This window comes from Ambystoma mexicanum, chromosome 1p, assembly GCF_040938575.1.
Source record: "Ambystoma mexicanum isolate Mex_15411 chromosome 1p, UKY_AmexF1_1, whole genome shotgun sequence".
NCBI lineage: Eukaryota > Metazoa > Chordata > Amphibia > Caudata > Ambystomatidae > Ambystoma > Ambystoma mexicanum.
In genome coordinates, this window is record NC_090921.1 from 237331645 (window position 1) to 237347862 (window position 16218).

Consider the following 16218-nt stretch of genomic DNA (forward strand, 5'->3'; position numbering starts at 1 on the left):
TACATTAGGCGGCCGGTCCACTTTATTGAGTCCCCCTCAGCACCATTTAGTGCTCCTGTTGTCTGCGAAGTCCAAATTGTAACCCTGAATCAGTTCCTCTTCTGACCCTTTGTATCATGTTACATGACGAGTAATGATCACCTGTTAGCTTTATCCCTAATTATAACTCTCACTCTTTCCCTGCATCTAACCCTAGCTCTAATCCCATCATTAACCTCGGTCCGGGCACACGCGTGAACCCCTACTCTCATCTCAGCCTCTCCTGGTGATACATCACACCTGGGATCGTTTGCTCCCTGTGGGCTGTGGGAAATTTGCTACCAGCACGCCCTGGAAGTGGGGCTCATTCCGCTGCAACGGGAGGTCTTCCCAGGACGCGTCACAGCTCAACGCAAGAGCTCCTGGGTTTCGAAGGCTCTTGCAGCAAGCCTTCACAAAGCAGCAGGGAGCGCCGTTCCAGATGGGAAACTTGAGACTGGATGTCCAGAAAAGCAAGACGTCAGAAGCGAAACCTTTTTCCTGCAGGGTGTGGCATACCATCCGCTTGCTCATTGCGACAGAGGTGGCACTAATGAAGGAAGAGGTCAACGTTACGTTCTTCTTTAAAATGCAAGGCCAGGAAAAGTGGCAGCGGTGGGATTTGAACCCACGCCTCCGAAGAGACTGGAGCCTTAATCCAGCGCCTTAGACCGCTCGGCCACGCTACCTCCCTGCTAGTTGCCGAAAGCGGAACTTGACCCGTTGCCCGGCCCGCTTTAGTGCTTTGCCTTTTCTCCTTGGAAAGTCTGGAGACAGGCAGTGGAAGGGCAGGCAAACTGTCAGGTGCGCAGAGGAGGGGAGACCATGAGGCAAGGTGGGAGATGGGGGCAAGAAGTGAGAAAAAAACTAATCGCAAGCTAGGGCAGGATTCGGAAAGTGAAGCCGAAAAGGGGCTTAGCATGCAGCCCAGGGGTTTCTTTGACTGTCCTAAGCCCACAGGGACTTTGCCGTCCTCAGCTCATGAGACTTGAGATGGGTAGCTTGATTTGCTGAGGAAATGCGGGATGACAGATTCAACTCTGGAGTCAAACATAGCCCGGAACTATCGCCTTAAACTGAGTTTTAAGCCTGGTGCCGATAAAAAGAAAGAAATTAGCCTTAGATCGGGCAAGCCGTTTGACGGGGGAAAATGAGACCCCCTAGGCCAGCTAGGTGGTCGCTGGATGCTGTGCAGACATCAGCAGCTGTTCATTTCATGCCCTCACGTCTCCTCGTTAGTATAGTGGTCAGTATCCCCGCCTGTCACGCGGGAGACCGGGTTCCCTGACGGGGAGGTTAAACCTCTTCTGGATTTTTTTTAGTTCTTGACAAATATTCTTGAAGATTAGGCTGAGTCAAGTAGGGAATGGGTGCCAAGAACTGACTCTTTAAGAAAAAAGCACCGGCAACGCTAGTCATCGTGCAATATTTGTGCACAATTGCTTACATTAGGCGGCCGGTCCACTTTATTGAGTCCCCCTCAGCACCATTTAGTGCTCCTGTTGTCTGCGAAGTCCAAATTGTAACCCTGAATCAGTTCCTCTTCTGACCCTTTGTATCATGTTACATGACGAGTAATGATCACCTGTTAGCTTTATCCCTAATTATAACTCTCACTCTTTCCCTGCATCTAACCCTAGCTCTAATCCCATCATTAACCTCGGTCCGGGCACACGCGTGAACCCTTACTCTCATCTCAGCCTCTCCTGGTGATACATCACACCTGGGATCGTTTGCTCCCTGTGGGCTGTGGGAAATTTGCTACCAGCACGCCCTGGAAGTGGGGCTCATTCCGCTGCAACGGGAGGTCTTCCCAGGACGCGTCACAGCTCAACGCAAGAGCTCCTGGGTTTCGAAGGCTCTTGCAGCAAGCCTTCACAAAGCAGCAGGGAGCGCCGTTCCAGATGGGAAACTTGAGACTGGATGTCCAGAAAAGCAAGACGTCAGAAGCGAAACCTTTTTCCTGCAGGGTGTGGCATACCATCCGCTTGCTCATTGCGACAGAGGTGGCACTAATGAAGGAAGAGGTCAACGTTACGTTCTTCTTTAAAATGCAAGGCCAGGAAAAGTGGCAGCGGTGGGATTTGAACCCACGCCTCCGAAGAGACTGGAGCCTTAATCCAGCGCCTTAGACCGCTCGGCCACGCTACCTCCCTGCTAGTCGCCGAAAGCGGAACTTGACCCGTTGCCCGGCCCGCTTTAGTGCTTTGCCTTTTCTCCTTGGAAAGTCTGGAGACAGGCAGTGGAAGGGCAGGCAAACTGTCAGGTGCGCAGAGGAGGGGAGACCATGAGGCAAGGTGGGAGATGGGGGCAAGAAGTGAGAAAAAAACTAATCGCAAGCTAGGGCAGGATTCGGAAAGTGAAGCCGAAAAGGGGCTTAGCATGCAGCCCAGGGGTTTCTTTGACTGTCCTAAGCCCACAGGGACTTTGCCGTCCTCAGCTCATGAGACTTGAGATGGGTAGCTTGATTTGCTGAGGAAATGCGGGATGACAGATTCAACTCTGGAGTCAAACATAGCCCGGAACTATCGCCTTAAACTGAGTTTTAAGCCTGGTGCCGATAAAAAGAAAGAAATTAGCCTTAGATCGGGCAAGCCGTTTGACGGGGGAAAATGAGACCCCCTAGGCCATCTAGGTGGTCGCTGGATGCTGTGCAGACATCAGCAGCTGTTCATTTCGTGCCCTCACGTCTCCTCGTTAGTATAGTGGTCAGTATCCCCGCCTGTCACGCGGGAGACCGGGGTTCAATTCCCCGACGGGGAGGTTAAACCTTTTCTGGATTTTTTTTAGTTCTTGACAAATATTCTTGAAGATTAGGCTGAGTCAAGTAGGGAATGGGTGCCAAGAACTGACTCTTTAAGAAAAAAGCACCGGCAACGCTAGTCATCGTACAATATTTGTGCACAATTGCTTACATTAGGCGGCCGGTCCACTTTATTGAGTCCCCCTCAGCACCATTTAGTGCTCCTGTTGTCTGCGAAGTCCAAATTGTAACCCTGAATCAGTTCCTCTTCTGACCCTTTGTATCATGTTACATGACGAGTAATGATCACCTGTTAGCTTTATCCCTAATTATAACTCTCACTCTTTCCCTGCATCTAACCCTAGCTCTAATCCCATCATTAACCTCGGTCCGGGCACACGCGTGAACCCTTACTCTCATCTCAGCCTCTCCTGGTGATACATCACACCTGGGATCGTTTGCTCCCTGTGGGCTGTGGGAAATTTGCTACCAGCACGCCCTGGAAGTGGGGCTCATTCCGCTGCAACGGGAGGTCTTCCCAGGACGCGTCACAGCTCAACGCAAGAGCTCCTGGGTTTCGAAGGCTCTTGCAGCAAGCCTTCACAAAGCAGCAGGGAGCGCCGTTCCAGATGGGAAACTTGAGACTGGATGTCCAGAAAAGCAAGACGTCAGAAGCGAAACCTTTTTCCTGCAGGGTGTGGCATACCATCCGCTTGCTCATTGCGACAGAGGTGGCACTAATGAAGGAAGAGGTCAACGTTACGTTCTTCTTTAAAATGCAAGGCCAGGAAAAGTGGCAGCGGTGGGATTTGAACCCACGCCTCCGAAGAGACTGGAGCCTTAATCCAGCGCCTTAGACCGCTCGGCCACGCTACCTCCCTGCTAGTCGCCGAAAGCGGAACTTGACCCGTTGCCCGGCCCGCTTTAGTGCTTTGCCTTTTCTCCTTGGAAAGTCTGGAGACAGGCAGTGGAAGGGCAGGCAAACTGTCAGGTGCGCAGAGGAGGGGAGACCATGAGGCAAGGTGGGAGATGGGGGCAAGAAGTGAGAAAAAAACTAATCGCAAGCTAGGGCAGGATTCGGAAAGTGAAGCCGAAAAGGGGCTTAGCATGCAGCCCAGGGGTTTCTTTGACTGTCCTAAGCCCACAGGGACTTTGCCGTCCTCAGCTCATGAGACTTGAGATGGGTAGCTTGATTTGCTGAGGAAATGCGGGATGACAGATTCAACTCTGGAGTCAAACATAGCCCGGAACTATCGCCTTAAACTGAGTTTTAAGCCTGGTGCCGATAAAAAGAAAGAAATTAGCCTTAGATCGGGCAAGCCGTTTGACGGGGGAAAATGAGACCCCCTAGGCCATCTAGGTGGTCGCTGGATGCTGTGCAGACATCAGCAGCTGTTCATTTCGTGCCCTCACGTCTCCTCGTTAGTATAGTGGTCAGTATCCCCGCCTGTCACGCGGGAGACCGGGGTTCAATTCCCCGACGGGGAGGTTAAACCTTTTCTGGATTTTTTTTAGTTCTTGACAAATATTCTTGAAGATTAGGCTGAGTCAAGTAGGGAATGGGTGCCAAGAACTGACTCTTTAAGAAAAAAGCACCGGCAACGCTAGTCATCGTACAATATTTGTGCACAATTGCTTACATTAGGCGGCCGGTCCACTTTATTGAGTCCCCCTCAGCACCATTTAGTGCTCCTGTTGTCTGCGAAGTCCAAATTGTAACCCTGAATCAGTTCCTCTTCTGACCCTTTGTATCATGTTACATGACGAGTAATGATCACCTGTTAGCTTTATCCCTAATTATAACTCTCACTCTTTCCCTGCATCTAACCCTAGCTCTAATCCCATCATTAACCTCGGTCCGGGCACACGCGTGAACCCCTACTCTCATCTCAGCCTCTCCTGGTGATACATCACACCTGGGATCGTTTGCTCCCTGTGGGCTGTGGGAAATTTGCTACCAGCACGCCCTGGAAGTGGGGCTCATTCCGCTGCAACGGGAGGTCTTCCCAGGACGCGTCACAGCTCAACGCAAGAGCTCCTGGGTTTCGAAGGCTCTTGCAGCAAGCCTTCACAAAGCAGCAGGGAGCGCCGTTCCAGATGGGAAACTTGAGACTGGATGTCCAGAAAAGCAAGACGTCAGAAACGAAACCTTTTTCCTGCAGGGTGTGGCATACCATCCGCTTGCTCATTGCGACAGAGGTGGCACTAATGAAGGAAGAGGTCAACGTTACGTTCTTCTTTAAAATGCAAGGCCAGGAAAAGTGGCAGCGGTGGGATTTGAACCCACGCCTCCGAAGAGACTGGAGCCTTAATCCAGCGCCTTATACCGCTCGGCCACGCTACCTCCCTACTAGTTGCCGAAAGCGGAACTTGACCCGTTGCCCGGCCCGCTTTAGTGCTTTGCCTTTTCTCCTTGGAAAGTCTGGAGACAGGCAGTGGAAGGGCAGGCAAACTGTCAGGTGCGCAGAGGAGGGGAGACCATGAGGCAAGGTGGGAGATGGGGGCAAGAAGTGAGAAAAAAACTAATCGCAAGCTAGGGCAGGATTTGGAAAGTGAAGCCGAAAAGGGGCTTAGCATGCAGCCCAGGGGTTTCTTTGACTGTCCTAAGCCCACAGGGACTTTGCCGTCCTCAGCTCATGAGACTTGAGATGGGTAGCTTGATTTGCTGAGGAAATGCGGGATGACAGATTCAACTCTGGAGTCAAACATAGCCCGGAACTATCGCCTTAAACTGAGTTTTAAGCCTGGTGCCGATAAAAAGAAAGAAATTAGCCTTAGATCGGGCAAGCCGTTTGACGGGGGAAAATGAGACCCCCCTAGGCCAGCTAGGTGGTCGCTGGATGCTGTGCAGACATCAGCAGCTGTTCATTTCATGCCCTCACGTCTCCTCGTTAGTATAGTGGTCAGTATCCCCGCCTGTCACGCGGGAGACCGGGGTTCAATTCCCCGACGGGGAGGTTAAACCTTTTCTGGATTTTTTTTAGTTCTTGACAAATATTCTTGAAGATTAGGCTGAGTCAAGTAGGGAATGGGTGCCAAGAACTGACTCTTTAAGAAAAAAGCACCGGCAACGCTAGTCATCGTACAATATTTGTGCACAATTGCTTACATTAGGCGGCCGGTCCACTTTATTGAGTCCCCCTCAGCACCATTTAGTGCTCCTGTTGTCTGCGAAGTCCAAATTGTAACCCTGAATCAGTTCCTCTTCTGACCCTTTGTATCATGTTACATGACGAGTAATGATCACCTGTTAGCTTTATCCCTAATTATAACTCTCACTCTTTCCCTGCATCTAACCCTAGCTCTAATCCCATCATTAACCTCGGTCCGGGCACACGCGTGAACCCCTACTCTCATCTCAGCCTCTCCTGGTGATACATCACACCTGGGATCGTTTGCTCCCTGTGGGCTGTGGGAAATTTGCTACCAGCACGCCCTGGAAGTGGGGCTCATTCCGCTGCAACGGGAGGTCTTCCCAGGACGCGTCACAGCTCAACGCAAGAGCTCCTGGGTTTCGAAGGCTCTTGCAGCAAGCCTTCACAAAGCAGCAGGGAGCGCCGTTCCAGATGGGAAACTTGAGACTGGATGTCCAGAAAAGCAAGACGTCAGAAGCGAAACCTTTTTCCTGCAGGGTGTGGCATACCATCCGCTTGCTCATTGCGACAGAGGTGGCACTAATGAAGGAAGAGGTCAACGTTACGTTCTTCTTTAAAATGCAAGGCCAGGAAAAGTGGCAGCGGTGGGATTTGAACCCACGCCTCCGAAGAGACTGGAGCCTTAATCCAGCGCCTTAGACCGCTCGGCCACGCTACCTCCCTGCTAGTCGCCGAAAGCGGAACTTGACCCGTTGCCCGGCCCGCTTTAGTGCTTTGCCTTTTCTCCTTGGAAAGTCTGGAGACAGGCAGTGGAAGGGCAGGCAAACTGTCAGGTGCGCAGAGGAGGGGAGACCATGAGGCAAGGTGGGAGATGGGGGCAAGAAGTGAGAAAAAAACTAATCGCAAGCTAGGGCAGGATTCGGAAAGTGAAGCCGAAAAGGGGCTTAGCATGCAGCCCAGGGGTTTCTTTGACTGTCCTAAGCCCACAGGGACTTTGCCGTCCTCAGCTCATGAGACTTGAGATGGGTAGCTTGATTTGCTGAGGAAATGCGGGATGACAGATTCAACTCTGGAGTCAAACATAGCCCGGAACTATCGCCTTAAACTGAGTTTTAAGCCTGGTGCCGATAAAAAGAAAGAAATTAGCCTTAGATCGGGCAAGCCGTTTGACGGGGGAAAATGAGACCCCCTAGGCCAGCTAGGTGGTCGCTGGATGCTGTGCAGACATCAGCAGCTGTTCATTTCATGCCCTCACGTCTCCTCGTTAGTATAGTGGTCAGTATCCCCGCCTGTCACGCGGGAGACCGGGGTTCAATTCCCCGACGGGGAGGTTAAACCTCTTCTGGATTTTTTTTAGTTCTTGACAAATATTCTTGAAGATTAGGCTGAGTCAAGTAGGGAATGGGTGCCAAGAACTGACTCTTTAAGAAAAAAGCACCGGCAACGCTAGTCATCGTACAATATTTGTGCACAATTGCTTACATTAGGCGGCCGGTCCACTTTATTGAGTCCCCCTCAGCACCATTTAGTGCTCCTGTTGTCTGCGAAGTCCAAATTGTAACCCTGAATCAGTTCCTCTTCTGACCCTTTGTATCATGTTACATGACGAGTAATGATCACCTGTTAGCTTTATCCCTAATTATAACTCTCACTCTTTCCCTGCATCTAACCCTAGCTCTAATCCCATCATTAACCTCGGTCCGGGCACACGCGTGAACCCCTACTCTCATCTCAGCCTCTCCTGGTGATACATCACACCTGGGATCGTTTGCTCCCTGTGGGCTGTGGGAAATTTGCTACCAGCACGCCCTGGAAGTGGGGCTCATTCCGCTGCAACGGGAGGTCTTCCCAGGACGCGTCACAGCTCAACGCAAGAGCTCCTGGGTTTCGAAGGCTCTTGCAGCAAGCCTTCACAAAGCAGCAGGGAGCGCCGTTCCAGATGGGAAACTTGAGACTGGATGTCCAGAAAAGCAAGACGTCAGAAGCGAAACCTTTTTCCTGCAGGGTGTGGCATACCATCCGCTTGCTCATTGCGACAGAGGTGGCACTAATGAAGGAAGAGGTCAACGTTACGTTCTTCTTTAAAATGCAAGGCCAGGAAAAGTGGCAGCGGTGGGATTTGAACCCACGCCTCCGAAGAGACTGGAGCCTTAATCCAGCGCCTTAGACCGCTCGGCCACGCTACCTCCCTGCTAGTCGCCGAAAGCGGAACTTGACCCGTTGCCCGGCCCGCTTTAGTGCTTTGCCTTTTCTCCTTGGAAAGTCTGGAGACAGGCAGTGGAAGGGCAGGCAAACTGTCAGGTGCGCAGAGGAGGGGAGACCATGAGGCAAGGTGGGAGATGGGGGCAAGAAGTGAGAAAAAAACTAATCGCAAGCTAGGGCAGGATTCGGAAAGTGAAGCCGAAAAGGGGCTTAGCATGCAGCCCAGGGGTTTCTTTGACTGTCCTAAGCCCACAGGGACTTTGCCGTCCTCAGCTCATGAGACTTGAGATGGGTAGCTTGATTTGCTGAGGAAATGCGGGATGACAGATTCAACTCTGGAGTCAAACATAGCCCGGAACTATCGCCTTAAACTGAGTTTTAAGCCTGGTGCCGATAAAAAGAAAGAAATTAGCCTTAGATCGGGCAAGCCGTTTGACGGGGGAAAATGAGACCCCCTAGGCCAGCTAGGTGGTCGCTGGATGCTGTGCAGACATCAGCAGCTGTTCATTTCATGCCCTCACGTCTCCTCGTTAGTATAGTGGTCAGTATCCCCGCCTGTCACCCGGGAGACCGGGGTTCTTCTGGATTTTTTTTAGTTCTTGACAAATATTCTTGAAGATTAGGCTGAGTCAAGTAGGGAATGGGTGCCAAGAACTGACTCTTTAAGAAAAAAGCACCGGCAACGCTAGTCATCGTACAATATTTGTGCACAATTGCTTACATTAGGCGGCCGGTCCACTTTATTGAGTCCCCCTCAGCACCATTTAGTGCTCCTGTTGTCTGCGAAGTCCAAATTGTAACCCTGAATCAGTTCCTCTTCTGACCCTTTGTATCATGTTACATGACGAGTAATGATCACCTGTTAGCTTTATCCCTAATTATAACTCTCACTCTTTCCCTGCATCTAACCCTAGCTCTAATCCCATCATTAACCTCGGTCCGGGCACACGCGTGAACCCCTACTCTCATCTCAGCCTCTCCTGGTGATACATCACACCTGGGATCGTTTGCTCCCTGTGGGCTGTGGGAAATTTGCTACCAGCACGCCCTGGAAGTGGGGCTCATTCCGCTGCAACGGGAGGTCTTCCCAGGACGCGTCACAGCTCAACGCAAGAGCTCCTGGGTTTCGAAGGCTCTTGCAGCAAGCCTTCACAAAGCAGCAGGGAGCGCCGTTCCAGATGGGAAACTTGAGACTGGATGTCCAGAAAAGCAAGACGTCAGAAGCGAAACCTTTTTCCTGCAGGGTGTGGCATACCATCCGCTTGCTCATTGCGACAGAGGTGGCACTAATGAAGGAAGAGGTCAACGTTACGTTCTTCTTTAAAATGCAAGGCCAGGAAAAGTGGCAGCGGTGGGATTTGAACCCACGCCTCCGAAGAGACTGGAGCCTTAATCCAGCGCCTTAGACCGCTCGGCCACGCTACCTCCCTGCTAGTTGCCGAAAGCGGAACTTGACCCGTTGCCCGGCCCGCTTTAGTGCTTTGCCTTTTCTCCTTGGAAAGTCTGGAGACAGGCAGTGGAAGGGCAGGCAAACTGTCAGGTGCGCAGAGGAGGGGAGACCATGAGGCAAGGTGGGAGATGGGGGCAAGAAGTGAGAAAAAAACTAATCGCAAGCTAGGGCAGGATTCGGAAAGTGAAGCCGAAAAGGGGCTTAGCATGCAGCCCAGGGGTTTCTTTGACTGTCCTAAGCCCACAGGGACTTTGCCGTCCTCAGCTCATGAGACTTGAGATGGGTAGCTTGATTTGCTGAGGAAATGCGGGATGACAGATTCAACTCTGGAGTCAAACATAGCCCGGAACTATCGCCTTAAACTGAGTTTTAAGCCTGGTGCCGATAAAAAGAAAGAAATTAGCCTTAGATCGGGCAAGCCGTTTGACGGGGGAAAATGAGACCCCCTAGGCCAGCTAGGTGGTCGCTGGATGCTGTGCAGACATCAGCAGCTGTTCATTTCATGCCCTCACGTCTCCTCGTTAGTATAGTGGTCAGTATCCCCGCCTGTCACGCGGGAGACCGGGTTCCCCGACGGGGAGGTTAAACCTCTTCTGGATTTTTTTTAGTTCTTGACAAATATTCTTGAAGATTAGGCTGAGTCAAGTAGGGAATGGGTGCCAAGAACTGACTCTTTAAGAAAAAAGCACCGGCAACGCTAGTCATCGTGCAATATTTGTGCACAATTGCTTACATTAGGCGGCCGGTCCACTTTATTGAGTCCCCCTCAGCACCATTTAGTGCTCCTGTTGTCTGCGAAGTCCAAATTGTAACCCTGAATCAGTTCCTCTTCTGACCCTTTGTATCATGTTACATGACGAGTAATGATCACCTGTTAGCTTTATCCCTAATTATAACTCTCACTCTTTCCCTGCATCTAACCCTAGCTCTAATCCCATCATTAACCTCGGTCCGGGCACACGCGTGAACCCTTACTCTCATCTCAGCCTCTCCTGGTGATACATCACACCTGGGATCGTTTGCTCCCTGTGGGCTGTGGGAAATTTGCTACCAGCACGCCCTGGAAGTGGGGCTCATTCCGCTGCAACGGGAGGTCTTCCCAGGACGCGTCACAGCTCAACGCAAGAGCTCCTGGGTTTCGAAGGCTCTTGCAGCAAGCCTTCACAAAGCAGCAGGGAGCGCCGTTCCAGATGGGAAACTTGAGACTGGATGTCCAGAAAAGCAAGACGTCAGAAGCGAAACCTTTTTCCTGCAGGGTGTGGCATACCATCCGCTTGCTCATTGCGACAGAGGTGGCACTAATGAAGGAAGAGGTCAACGTTACGTTCTTCTTTAAAATGCAAGGCCAGGAAAAGTGGCAGCGGTGGGATTTGAACCCACGCCTCCGAAGAGACTGGAGCCTTAATCCAGCGCCTTAGACCGCTCGGCCACGCTACCTCCCTGCTAGTCGCCGAAAGCGGAACTTGACCCGTTGCCCGGCCCGCTTTAGTGCTTTGCCTTTTCTCCTTGGAAAGTCTGGAGACAGGCAGTGGAAGGGCAGGCAAACTGTCAGGTGCGCAGAGGAGGGGAGACCATGAGGCAAGGTGGGAGATGGGGGCAAGAAGTGAGAAAAAAACTAATCGCAAGCTAGGGCAGGATTCGGAAAGTGAAGCCGAAAAGGGGCTTAGCATGCAGCCCAGGGGTTTCTTTGACTGTCCTAAGCCCACAGGGACTTTGCCGTCCTCAGCTCATGAGACTTGAGATGGGTAGCTTGATTTGCTGAGGAAATGCGGGATGACAGATTCAACTCTGGAGTCAAACATAGCCCGGAACTATCGCCTTAAACTGAGTTTTAAGCCTGGTGCCGATAAAAAGAAAGAAATTAGCCTTAGATCGGGCAAGCCGTTTGACGGGGGAAAATGAGACCCCCTAGGCCATCTAGGTGGTCGCTGGATGCTGTGCAGACATCAGCAGCTGTTCATTTCGTGCCCTCACGTCTCCTCGTTAGTATAATGGTCAGTATCCCCGCCTGTCACGCGGGAGACCGGGGTTCAATTCCCCGACGGGGAGGTTAAACCTTTTCTGGATTTTTTTTAGTTCTTGACAAATATTCTTGAAGATTAGGCTGAGTCAAGTAGGGAATGGGTGCCAAGAACTGACTCTTTAAGAAAAAAGCACCGGCAACGCTAGTCATCGTACAATATTTGTGCACAATTGCTTACATTAGGCGGCCGGTCCACTTTATTGAGTCCCCCTCAGCACCATTTAGTGCTCCTGTTGTCTGCGAAGTCCAAATTGTAACCCTGAATCAGTTCCTCTTCTGACCCTTTGTATCATGTTACATGACGAGTAATGATCACCTGTTAGCTTTATCCCTAATTATAACTCTCACTCTTTCCCTGCATCTAACCCTAGCTCTAATCCCATCATTAACCTCGGTCCGGGCACACGCGTGAACCCTTACTCTCATCTCAGCCTCTCCTGGTGATACATCACACCTGGGATCGTTTGCTCCCTGTGGGCTGTGGGAAATTTGCTACCAGCACGCCCTGGAAGTGGGGCTCATTCCGCTGCAACGGGAGGTCTTCCCAGGACGCGTCACAGCTCAACGCAAGAGCTCCTGGGTTTCGAAGGCTCTTGCAGCAAGCCTTCACAAAGCAGCAGGGAGCGCCGTTCCAGATGGGAAACTTGAGACTGGATGTCCAGAAAAGCAAGACGTCAGAAGCGAAACCTTTTTCCTGCAGGGTGTGGCATACCATCCGCTTGCTCATTGCGACAGAGGTGGCACTAATGAAGGAAGAGGTCAACGTTACGTTCTTCTTTAAAATGCAAGGCCAGGAAAAGTGGCAGCGGTGGGATTTGAACCCACGCCTCCGAAGAGACTGGAGCCTTAATCCAGCGCCTTATACCGCTCGGCCACGCTACCTCCCTACTAGTTGCCGAAAGCGGAACTTGACCCGTTGCCCGGCCCGCTTTAGTGCTTTGCCTTTTCTCCTTGGAAAGTCTGGAGACAGGCAGTGGAAGGGCAGGCAAACTGTCAGGTGCGCAGAGGAGGGGAGACCATGAGGCAAGGTGGGAGATGGGGGCAAGAAGTGAGAAAAAAACTAATCGCAAGCTAGGGCAGGATTTGGAAAGTGAAGCCGAAAAGGGGCTTAGCATGCAGCCCAGGGGTTTCTTTGACTGTCCTAAGCCCACAGGGACTTTGCCGTCCTCAGCTCATGAGACTTGAGATGGGTAGCTTGATTTGCTGAGGAAATGCGGGATGACAGATTCAACTCTGGAGTCAAACATAGCCCGGAACTATCGCCTTAAACTGAGTTTTAAGCCTGGTGCCGATAAAAAGAAAGAAATTAGCCTTAGATCGGGCAAGCCGTTTGACGGGGGAAAATGAGACCCCCCTAGGCCAGCTAGGTGGTCGCTGGATGCTGTGCAGACATCAGCAGCTGTTCATTTCATGCCCTCACGTCTCCTCGTTAGTATAGTGGTCAGTATCCCCGCCTGTCACGCGGGAGACCGGGGTTCAATTCCCCGACGGGGAGGTTAAACCTTTTCTGGATTTTTTTTAGTTCTTGACAAATATTCTTGAAGATTAGGCTGAGTCAAGTAGGGAATGGGTGCCAAGAACTGACTCTTTAAGAAAAAAGCACCGGCAACGCTAGTCATCGTACAATATTTGTGCACAATTGCTTACATTAGGCGGCCGGTCCACTTTATTGAGTCCCCCTCAGCACCATTTAGTGCTCCTGTTGTCTGCGAAGTCCAAATTGTAACCCTGAATCAGTTCCTCTTCTGACCCTTTGTATCATGTTACATGACGAGTAATGATCACCTGTTAGCTTTATCCCTAATTATAACTCTCACTCTTTCCCTGCATCTAACCCTAGCTCTAATCCCATCATTAACCTCGGTCCGGGCACACGCGTGAACCCTTACTCTCATCTCAGCCTCTCCTGGTGATACATCACACCTGGGATCGTTTGCTCCCTGTGGGCTGTGGGAAATTTGCTACCAGCACGCCCTGGAAGTGGGGCTCATTCCGCTGCAACGGGAGGTCTTCCCAGGACGCGTCACAGCTCAACGCAAGAGCTCCTGGGTTTCGAAGGCTCTTGCAGCAAGCCTTCACAAAGCAGCAGGGAGCGCCGTTCCAGATGGGAAACTTGAGACTGGATGTCCAGAAAAGCAAGACGTCAGAAGCGAAACCTTTTTCCTGCAGGGTGTGGCATACCATCCGCTTGCTCATTGCGACAGAGGTGGCACTAATGAAGGAAGAGGTCAACGTTACGTTCTTCTTTAAAATGCAAGGCCAGGAAAAGTGGCAGCGGTGGGATTTGAACCCACGCCTCCGAAGAGACTGGAGCCTTAATCCAGCGCCTTAGACCGCTCGGCCACGCTACCTCCCTGCTAGTCGCCGAAAGCGGAACTTGACCCGTTGCCCGGCCCGCTTTAGTGCTTTGCCTTTTCTCCTTGGAAAGTCTGGAGACAGGCAGTGGAAGGGCAGGCAAACTGTCAGGTGCGCAGAGGAGGGGAGACCATGAGGCAAGGTGGGAGATGGGGGCAAGAAGTGAGAAAAAAACTAATCGCAAGCTAGGGCAGGATTCGGAAAGTGAAGCCGAAAAGGGGCTTAGCATGCAGCCCAGGGGTTTCTTTGACTGTCCTAAGCCCACAGGGACTTTGCCGTCCTCAGCTCATGAGACTTGAGATGGGTAGCTTGATTTGCTGAGGAAATGCGGGATGACAGATTCAACTCTGGAGTCAAACATAGCCCGGAACTATCGCCTTAAACTGAGTTTTAAGCCTGGTGCCGATAAAAAGAAAGAAATTAGCCTTAGATCGGGCAAGCCGTTTGACGGGGGAAAATGAGACCCCCTAGGCCATCTAGGTGGTCGCTGGATGCTGTGCAGACATCAGCAGCTGTTCATTTCGTGCCCTCACGTCTCCTCGTTAGTATAATGGTCAGTATCCCCGCCTGTCACGCGGGAGACCGGGGTTCAATTCCCCGACGGGGAGGTTAAACCTTTTCTGGATTTTTTTTAGTTCTTGACAAATATTCTTGAAGATTAGGCTGAGTCAAGTAGGGAATGGGTGCCAAGAACTGACTCTTTAAGAAAAAAGCACCGGCAACGCTAGTCATCGTACAATATTTGTGCACAATTGCTTACATTAGGCGGCCGGTCCACTTTATTGAGTCCCCCTCAGCACCATTTAGTGCTCCTGTTGTCTGCGAAGTCCAAATTGTAACCCTGAATCAGTTCCTCTTCTGACCCTTTGTATCATGTTACATGACGAGTAATGATCACCTGTTAGCTTTATCCCTAATTATAACTCTCACTCTTTCCCTGCATCTAACCCTAGCTCTAATCCCATCATTAACCTCGGTCCGGGCACACGCGTGAACCCTTACTCTCATCTCAGCCTCTCCTGGTGATACATCACACCTGGGATCGTTTGCTCCCTGTGGGCTGTGGGAAATTTGCTACCAGCACGCCCTGGAAGTGGGGCTCATTCCGCTGCAACGGGAGGTCTTCCCAGGACGCGTCACAGCTCAACGCAAGAGCTCCTGGGTTTCGAAGGCTCTTGCAGCAAGCCTTCACAAAGCAGCAGGGAGCGCCGTTCCAGATGGGAAACTTGAGACTGGATGTCCAGAAAAGCAAGACGTCAGAAGCGAAACCTTTTTCCTGCAGGGTGTGGCATACCATCCGCTTGCTCATTGCGACAGAGGTGGCACTAATGAAGGAAGAGGTCAACGTTACGTTCTTCTTTAAAATGCAAGGCCAGGAAAAGTGGCAGCGGTGGGATTTGAACCCACGCCTCCGAAGAGACTGGAGCCTTAATCCAGCGCCTTATACCGCTCGGCCACGCTACCTCCCTACTAGTTGCCGAAAGCGGAACTTGACCCGTTGCCCGGCCCGCTTTAGTGCTTTGCCTTTTCTCCTTGGAAAGTCTGGAGACAGGCAGTGGAAGGGCAGGCAAACTGTCAGGTGCGCAGAGGAGGGGAGACCATGAGGCAAGGTGGGAGATGGGGGCAAGAAGTGAGAAAAAAACTAATCGCAAGCTAGGGCAGGATTTGGAAAGTGAAGCCGAAAAGGGGCTTAGCATGCAGCCCAGGGGTTTCTTTGACTGTCCTAAGCCCACAGGGACTTTGCCGTCCTCAGCTCATGAGACTTGAGATGGGTAGCTTGATTTGCTGAGGAAATGCGGGATGACAGATTCAACTCTGGAGTCAAACATAGCCCGGAACTATCGCCTTAAACTGAGTTTTAAGCCTGGTGCCGATAAAAAGAAAGAAATTAGCCTTAGATCGGGCAAGCCGTTTGACGGGGGAAAATGAGACCCCCCTAGGCCAGCTAGGTGGTCGCTGGATGCTGTGCAGACATCAGCAGCTGTTCATTTCATGCCCTCACGTCTCCTCGTTAGTATAGTGGTCAGTATCCCCGCCTGTCACGCGGGAGACCGGGGTTCAATTCCCCGACGGGGAGGTTAAACCTTTTCTGGATTTTTTTTAGTTCTTGACAAATATTCTTGAAGATTAGGCTGAGTCAAGTAGGGAATGGGTGCCAAGAACTGACTCTTTAAGAAAAAAGCACCGGCAACGCTAGTCATCGTACAATATTTGTGCACAATTGCTTACATTAGGCGGCCGGTCCACTTTATTGAGTCCCCCTCAGCACCATTTAGTGCTCCTGTTGTCTGCGAAGTCCAAATTGTAACCCTGAATCAGTTCCTCTTCTGAC

At 51.4% G+C, this 16218-nt stretch overlaps 4 non-coding genes across 4 annotated transcripts; all 4 read left to right on the forward strand.

The window, feature by feature from the left end:
* The first annotated feature begins 5646 nt into the window (after positions 1-5646).
* Positions 5647-5718, forward strand: TRNAD-GUC (transfer RNA aspartic acid (anticodon GUC)). The gene has a single exon. It is a non-coding gene; the product is annotated as a tRNA-Asp (tRNA).
* Positions 5719-7114: 1396 nt separating this feature from the next.
* On the forward strand, positions 7115-7186 carry TRNAD-GUC (transfer RNA aspartic acid (anticodon GUC)). Its single transcript has one exon. It is a non-coding gene; the product is annotated as a tRNA-Asp (tRNA).
* A 5768-nt stretch (positions 7187-12954) lies between these two features.
* On the forward strand, positions 12955-13026 carry TRNAD-GUC (transfer RNA aspartic acid (anticodon GUC)). The gene has a single exon. It is a non-coding gene; the product is annotated as a tRNA-Asp (tRNA).
* Positions 13027-15891: 2865 nt separating this feature from the next.
* TRNAD-GUC (transfer RNA aspartic acid (anticodon GUC)) lies at positions 15892-15963 on the forward strand. Its single transcript has one exon. It is a non-coding gene; the product is annotated as a tRNA-Asp (tRNA).
* The last annotated feature ends 255 nt before the right edge of the window (positions 15964-16218 follow it).